The following is an 8,417-nucleotide window of genomic DNA, read 5'->3' on the forward strand; positions in this document are numbered from 1 at the left end:
AAGAGTTGTGGGCGATAATAGTCATACTGTTACCAGCATGTCATACTTCGATTTAGTGGTATTGTTGGATGAAGCGCCCCAGACCAACATTACATGACCGCGTTCGTGAGACTGGTTCTACCACCGTGCTTCACACACAGGTGGCTAGTGGGTGTCTGTTTCTCCAGCTTTAGTTGAATCGAGTTTGACTATGCTCGGTCCTTGTTGAAGGTTAAAAAAACACACTTGATGAAAAATCGTTGTGGTTTTGATGCGTAGGTAAGAACGGTTCTTGCTAGAAGCCCGTAGCAGCCACGTAAAACTTGCAACAACAAAGTAGAGGACGTCTAACTTGTTTTTGCAAGGCATGTTGTGATGTGATATGGTCAAGACGTGATGAGATATAAATTATTGTATGAGATGATCATGTTTTGTTAAAGTTATCAGCAACTGGCAGGAGCCTTATGGTTGTCTCTTTATTGCATAAGATGCAAGCGCTATATAATTGCTTTACTTTATCGCCATGCGATAGTAATAGTTGCAAAAGCAATAGTTGGCGAGACAACCATGTGAAGACACATTGATAGAGATCGAGATGATGGAGATAATGGTCTCATGCCGGTGACGATGGAGATCATGACGGTACTTTGGATATAGAGATCAAAGGCACAAGATGATGATGGCCATATCATGTCACATATTTTGATTGCATGTGATGTTTATCTTTCATGCATCTTATTTTGCTTAGTACGGTGTGATACGTCTCCAACGGTATCTATAATTTTTGACTGCTCCATGCTATTATATTATCTATTTTGGATGTTAATGGGCTTATTTTTACACTTTTATATTATTTTTGGGACTAACCTATTAACCGGAGGCCCAGCCCAAATTGTTGTTTTTTTTTGCCTATTTTAGAGTTTCGCCGAAAAGGAATATCAAACGGAGTCCAAACGGAATGAAACCTTCGGGAGCGTTATTTTGGAACAAATGTGATCCAGGAGACTTGGAGTGGACGTCAAGAATCAATCGAGAGGCCACGAGGCAGGGGGCGCGCCCTCCACCCTCGTGGGCCCCTCGTTGCTCCACCGACTACTTCTTCCTCCTATATATATCCATATACCCCCAAACATCCAGGAGCACCACGAAAACCTATTTCCACCGCCACAACCTTCTGTACCCAAGAGATCCCATCTTGGGTCCTTTTCCGGAGCTCCGCTGGAGGGGGCATTGATCACGGAGGGCCTCTACATCAACTCCATGGCCCCTCCGATGATGTGTGAGTAGTTTACTTCAGACCTTCGGGTCCATAGCTAGTATCTAGATGGCTTCTTCTCTCTCTTTGGATCTCAATACAAAGTTCTCCTCGATTCTCTTGGAGATCTATTCGATGTAATCTTCTTTTGCGGTGTGTTTGTCGAGATCCGATGAATTGTGGGTTTATGATCAAGTTTATCTATGAACAATATTTGAATCTCCTCTGAATTCTTTTATGTATGATTGGTTTATCTTTGCAAGTCTCTTTGAATTACCAGTTTGGTTTGGCCGACTAGATTGATCTTTATTGCAATGGGAGAAGTTCTTAGCTTTGGGTTCAATCTTGCGGTGCTCGATCCCAGTGACAGAAAGGGAACTGACACGTATTGTATTGTTGCCATCGAGGATAAAATGATGGGGTTTATATCATATTGCATGAGTTTACCCCTCTACATCATGTCATCTTGCTTAAGGGTTACTCTGTTCTTATGAACTTAATACTCTAGATGCATGCTGGATAGCGGTTGATGTGTGGAGTAATACTAGTAGATGCAGAATCGTTTCGGTCTACTTGTCTGGATTGATGACTATACATGATCATGCCTAGATATTCTCATAATTATTTGCTTTTCTATCAATTGCTCGACAGTAATTTGTTCACCCACCGTATACTTATGCTATCTTGAGAGAAGCCACTAGTGAAACCTATGGCCCCCGGGTCTATCCTCCATCATATAAGTTTCCAATCTATTTTTACTTTGCCTTTACTTTTTACTTTGCATCTTTATACCAAAAATACCAAAAAATATTATATCTATCAGATCTCACTCTCGTAAGTGACCGTGAAGGGATTGACAGCCCCTAATCGCGTTGGTTGCGAGTAGCTATCGCTTTGTGCAGGTACGAGGGACTTGAGCATGGGATCCTACTGGATTGATACCTTGGTTCTCAAAAACTGAGGGAAATACTTACGCTACTCGGCTGCATCATCCCTTCCTCTTCGAGGAAAACCAACGCAAGCTCAAGACGTAGCAAGAAGGATTTCTGGAGCCGTTGCCGGGGAGTCTACGCAAAAAGTCAACATACCAAGTACCCATCACAATCCCTATCTCTCGCATTACATTATTTGCCATTTGCCTCTTGTTTTCCTCTCCCCCCAATTCACCCTTGCCGTTTTATTCGCCCTCTCTCTCCCTATCCTCCCTCTCTATTTGCCTCTTTTTGCCCGTTGCTTTTTGTTTGCTCGTGTGTTAGATTGCTTGCTTGTCGCGATGGCTCAAGATACTACTAAATTGTGTGACTTCACCAATACCAATAATAATTATTTCCTTAGCACTCCGATTGCTCCTCTTACCGATGCTGAGTCTTGTCAAATTAATACTGCTTTGTTGAATCTTGTTATGAAAGATCAATTCGCCGGCCTTCCTAGTGAAGATGCCGCTACTCATCTGAATAGCTTCGTTGATTTATGTGATATGCAAAAGAAAAAAGATGTCAATAATGATGTTGTTAAATTGAAGCTATTTCCTTTTTCGCTTAGAGATCGTGCTAAAGCTTGGTTTTCGTCTTTGCCTAAGAATAGTATTGATTCATGGAACAAGTGCAAAGATGCTTTTATCTCTAAGTATTTTCCTCCCGCTAAGATCATCTCTCTTAGAAACGATATTATGAACTTTAAACAACTTGACCATGAACATGTTGCACAAGCTTGGGAGAGAATGAAATTAATGATACGTAATTGCCCTACTCATGGTTTGAAATTGTGGATGATCATACAAAATTTTTATGCTGGATTGAATTTTGCTTCTAGAAATCTTTTAGATTCGGCCGCGGGAGGCACTTTTATGGAAATCACTTTAGGAGATGCTACTAAACTCCTAGATAATATTATGGTTAATTATTCTCAATGGCATACTGAAAGATCTTCTAATAAAAAAGTGCATGCAATAGAAGAAATTAATGTGTTGAGTGGAAAGATGGATGAACTTATGAAATTATTTGCTACTAAGAGTGTTTCTTCTGATCCTAATGATATGCCTTTGTCTACTTTGATTGAGAATAACAATGAATCTATGGATGTGAATTTTGTTGGTAGGAATAATTTTGGTAACAATGCTTATAGAGGGAATTTTAATCCTAGGCCATATCCTAGTAACCCTTCTAATAATTATGGTAATTCCTACAACAAATCTTATGGAAATTATAATAATATGCCCTCTGAATTTGAGAATAGTGTTAAAGAGTTTATGAATTCATAAAAGAATTTTAATGCTTTTCTTGAGGAGAAATTGCTTAAAGTTGATGATTTGGCTAGAAACGTTGATAGAATTTCTCTTGAGGTTGATTCTTTAAAGCTTATATCTATTCCTCCTAAGCATGATATCAATGAGTCTCTCAAAGCCATGATAATTTCCATTGATGAGTGCAAGGAAAGAACCGCTAGGATGCGTGCTTCCAAAGATGCCTTTATTAAAGCGTGTTCCTCCAATACCCATGAAAATCAAGATGAATATCTAAAAGTTATTGATGTGTCCCCTATTAAATCTTTATTTTGCAATATTAATCTCGATGAAACTGAATATGATCTTCCTTTACCTAGAAGGTGTTCTAAAAATTCGGAGTATTTAGATCTTGATGATGAAATTGATGAAAGTGGGATTGAAAGAAATAAAAATCTAGATGTTGCTAAACCCACTATATTGGATTACAAGGAATTTAATTATGAAAGTTGCTCTTTAATTGATTGTATTTCCTTGTTGCAATCTGTGCTAAATTCTCCATATGCTTATAGTCAAAATAAAGCCTTCACCGAACATATTGTTGATGCCTTGATGCAATCTTATGAAGAAAAACTCGAGTTGAAAGTTTCTATCCCTAGAAAACTCTATGATGAGTGGGAACCAACTATTAAAATTAAAATTAAAGATCATGAGTTTTATGCTTTGTGTGATTTGGGTGCTAGTGTCTCTACTATTCCCAAGACTTTGTGTGATTTACTAGATTTCCGTAATTTTGATGATTGCTCTCTAAACTTGCATCTTGCGGATTACACTATTAAGAAACCTATGGGAAGGATTAATGATGTTCTTATTGTTGCAAATAGGAATTATGTGCCAGTATATTTCATTGTTCTTGATATAGATTGCAATCCTTCTTGCCCTATTATTCTTGATAGACCTTTCCTTAGAACGGTTGGTGCGATTATTGATATGAAGGAAGGGAATATTAGATTTCAATTTCCATTAAAAAAGGGCATGGAACACTTTCCAAGAAATAAAATAAAATTACCATATGAAACTATCATGAGAGCCACTTATGGATTGCCTACCAAAGATGGCAATACTTAGATCTATCCTCACTTTTATGCCTAGCTAGGGGCGTTAAACGATAGCGCTTGTTGGGAGGCAACCCAATTTTATTTTTATTCCTTGTTTTTTGCTCCTGCTTAATAATAAATAAATTATTTAGCCTCTGTTTTGGTTGTGTTTTTTGTGTTTAATTAGTGTTTGTGCCAAGTAGAACCGTTGGGAAGACCTGGGGAAAGTCTTGTTGAACTTGCTGTAAAAAACATAAACTTTAGCGCTCATGAGAACTGCTGTCATTTTTATTTGAAGAGTTATATTTAGTTAATTCTTTTTTAAGATGATTAATAGATAAATTCCTCACGTCCATCAATTTATTTTAGAATTTTTGGGGTTCCAGATCTTGCGCTAGCTACAGATTACTATAGACTGTTCTGTTTTTGACAGATTCTGTTTTTCGTGTGTTGTTTGCTTATTTTGATGAATCTATGGCTAGTAAAATAGTTTATAATCCATAGAGAAGTTGGAATACAGTAGGTTTAACACCAATATAAATAAATAATGAGTTCATTACAGTACCTTGAAGTGGTCTTTTGTTTTCTTTCGCTAAAGGAGCTCACGAGTTTTCTATTTTGAGTTTTGTGTTGTGAAGTTTTCAAGTTTTAGGTGAATTCTTTTGATGGATCATGGAACAAGGAGTGGCAAGAGCCTAAGCTTGGGGATGCCCATGGCACCCCCAAGATAATCCAAGGACACCAAAAAGTCAAAGCTTGGGGATGCCCCGGAAGGCATCCCCTCTTTCGTCCACTTCCATCGGTAATTTACTTGGAGCTATATTTTTATTCACCAACATGATATGTGTTTTGCTTGGAGTGTCTTGTATTATTTGTGTCTTTGTGTCTTAGTATGCCACAATCATCCTTGTTGTACACACCTTTTGAGAGAGCCATACATGAATTAAAATTTGATAGAATACTCTATGTGCTTCACTTATATCTTTTGAGCTAAGTAGTTTTGCTCTATGTGCTTCACTTATATCTTTTGAGCTAAGTAGTTTTGCTCTATGTGCTTCACTTATATCTTTTGAGCTAGATAATTTTGCTCTATGTGCTTCACTTATATCTTTTGAGCGTTATAATTTTTCTCTATGTGCTTCACTTAGATCTTTTAGAGCACGGTGGTGGATTTGTTTTAAAGAAACTATTGATCTCTCATGCTTCACTTAAATTATTTTGAGAGTCTCTTAATAGCATGGTAATTTGCTTAATAATAATATGCTTGGTATTCAAGATTTGTGAAACTTTCTTTTGAGTGTGTTGAATACTAAGAAAAGATTGAAGCATGATAATTGTTTTGAGATATGGAGGTGATAATATTAAAGTCATGCTAGTTGAGTAGTTGTGAATTTAAAGAATACTTGTGTTAGAGTTTGTGATTCCCGTAGCATGCACGTATGGTGAACCGTTATGTAACGAAGTCGGAGCATGATTTGTTTATTGATTGTCTTCCTTATGAGTGGCGGTCGGGGACGAGCGATGGTCTTTTCCTACCAATCTATCCCCGTAGGAGCATGCGCGTAATACTTTGCTTTGATAACTTCTAGATTTTTGCAATAAGTATATGAGTTCTTTATGACTAATGTTGAGTCCATGGATTATACGCACTCTCACCCTTCCACCTTTGCTAGCCTCTCTAATACCGCGCACCTTTCGCCGGTATCATACACCTACCATATACCTTCCTCAAAACAGCCACCATACCTACCTATTATGGCATTTCCATAGCCATTCCGAGATATATTGCCATGCAACTTTCCACCATCTAGTTCATCATGACACATTCCATCATTGTCATATTGCATATCCCGGTACACCGCCGGATGCATTCACATAGAGTCATATTTTGTTCTAAGTATCGAGTTGTAATTGTTGAGTTATAAGAAAAATAAAAGTGTGATGATCATCATTATTAGAGCATTGTCCCAGTGAGGAAAGAATGATGGAGACTATGATTCCCCCATAAGTCGGGATGAGACTCCGGACGAAAAAAAAGAGGCCAAAGAAGCCCAAATAAAAAGAGGCCATAAAAAAAGATAAAAGGCCCAAACAAAAAAAAATAAATAAAAAAATGAGAGAAAAAGAGAGAAGGGACAATGTTACTATCCTTTTACCACACTTATGCTTCAAAGTAGCACCATGATCTTCATAGTAGAGAGTCTCTCATGTTATCACTTTCATATACTAGTGGGAATTTTCATTATAGAACTTGGCTTGTATATTCCAATGATGGGATTCCTCAAAATTGCCCTAGGTCTTCATGAGCAAGCAAGTTGGATGCACACCCAATTAGTTTCCTTTTGAGCTTTCATATACTTATAGCTCTAGTGCATCCGTTGCATGGCAATCCCTACTCACTCACATTGATATCTATTGATGGGCATCTCCATAGCCCGTTGATACGCCTAGTTGATGTGAGACTATCTTCTCCTTTTTGTCTTCTCCACAACCACCATTCTATTCCACCTATAGTGCTATATCCATGGCTCACGCTCATGTATTGCGTGAAGATTGAAAAAGTTTTGAAAAAGTTAGAGTATGAAACAATTGCTTGGCTTGTCATCGGGGTTGTGCATGATTTAAATACTTTGTGTGGTGAAGATGGAGCATAGCCAGACTATATGATTTTGTAGGGATAACTTTCTTTGGCCATGTTATTTTGAGAAGACATAATTGCTTTGTTAGTATGCTTGAAGTATTATTATTTTTATGTCAATATAAACTTTTGTCTTGAATCTTTCTAATCTGAATATTCATACCACAATTAAGAAGATTTGCATTGAAATTATGCCAAGTAGCACTCCGCATCAAAAATTCTCTTTTTATCATTTACCTACTCGAGGTCGGGCAGGAATTAAGCTTGGGGATGCCTGATACGTCTCCAACGTATCTATAATTTTTGATTGCTCCATGCTATATTATCTACTGTTTTGGACTATATTGGGCTTTATTTTCCACTTTTATATTATTTTTGGGACTAACCTATTAACCGGAGGCCCAACCTAGAATTGCTGTTTTTTGCCTATTTCAGTGTTTCAGATAAACGGAATATCAAATGGACTCCAAACGGAATAAAATCTTCGGGAACGTGATTTTCTCACCGAACGTGATCCAGGAGACTTGGACCCTGCTCCAAGGAACAAAAGAGGTGGTCACGAGGGTGGGGGCGCCCCCCTAGGGCGCGCCCCCTGCCTCGTGGGCCCCTCGTTGCTCCTCCGGCGTACTTCTTCCTCCTATATATACACACGTATCCCCAAACGATCAGAACAGGAGCCAAAAACCTAATTCCACCGCCGCAACTTTCTGTATCCACGAGATCCCATATTGGGGCCTGTTCCGGAGCTTCGCCGGAAGAGGGCTGTCATCACGGAGGGCTTCTACATCATCCTAGCCTCTCAGATGAAGTGTGAGTAGTTTACCTCAGACCTTCGGGTCCATAGTTAGTAGCTAGATGGCTTCTTCTCTCTCTTTGAATATCAATACAAAGTTCTCCCCCTCTCTTGTGGAGATCTATTTGATGTAATCTTCTTTTTGCGGTGTGTTTGTTGAGACCGATGAATTGTGGGTTTATGATCAAGTCTATCTATGAATAATATTTGAATCTTCTCTGAATTCTTTTATGAAAGATTGGTTATCTTTGCAAGTCTCTTCGAATTATCCGTTTGGTTTGGCCAACTAGATTGGTAGTTCTTGCCATGGGAGAAGTGCTTAGCTTTGGGTTCGATCTTGCGGTGTCCTTACCCAGTGACAGAAGGGGCAGCAAGGCACGTATTGTATCGTTGCCATCGAGGATAACAAGATGGGGTTTATTTCATATTGCATG

The sequence above is a fragment of the Triticum urartu genome, chromosome 1 (genome assembly GCF_003073215.2).
Source record: "Triticum urartu cultivar G1812 chromosome 1, Tu2.1, whole genome shotgun sequence".
Classification (NCBI taxonomy): domain Eukaryota; kingdom Viridiplantae; phylum Streptophyta; class Magnoliopsida; order Poales; family Poaceae; genus Triticum; species Triticum urartu.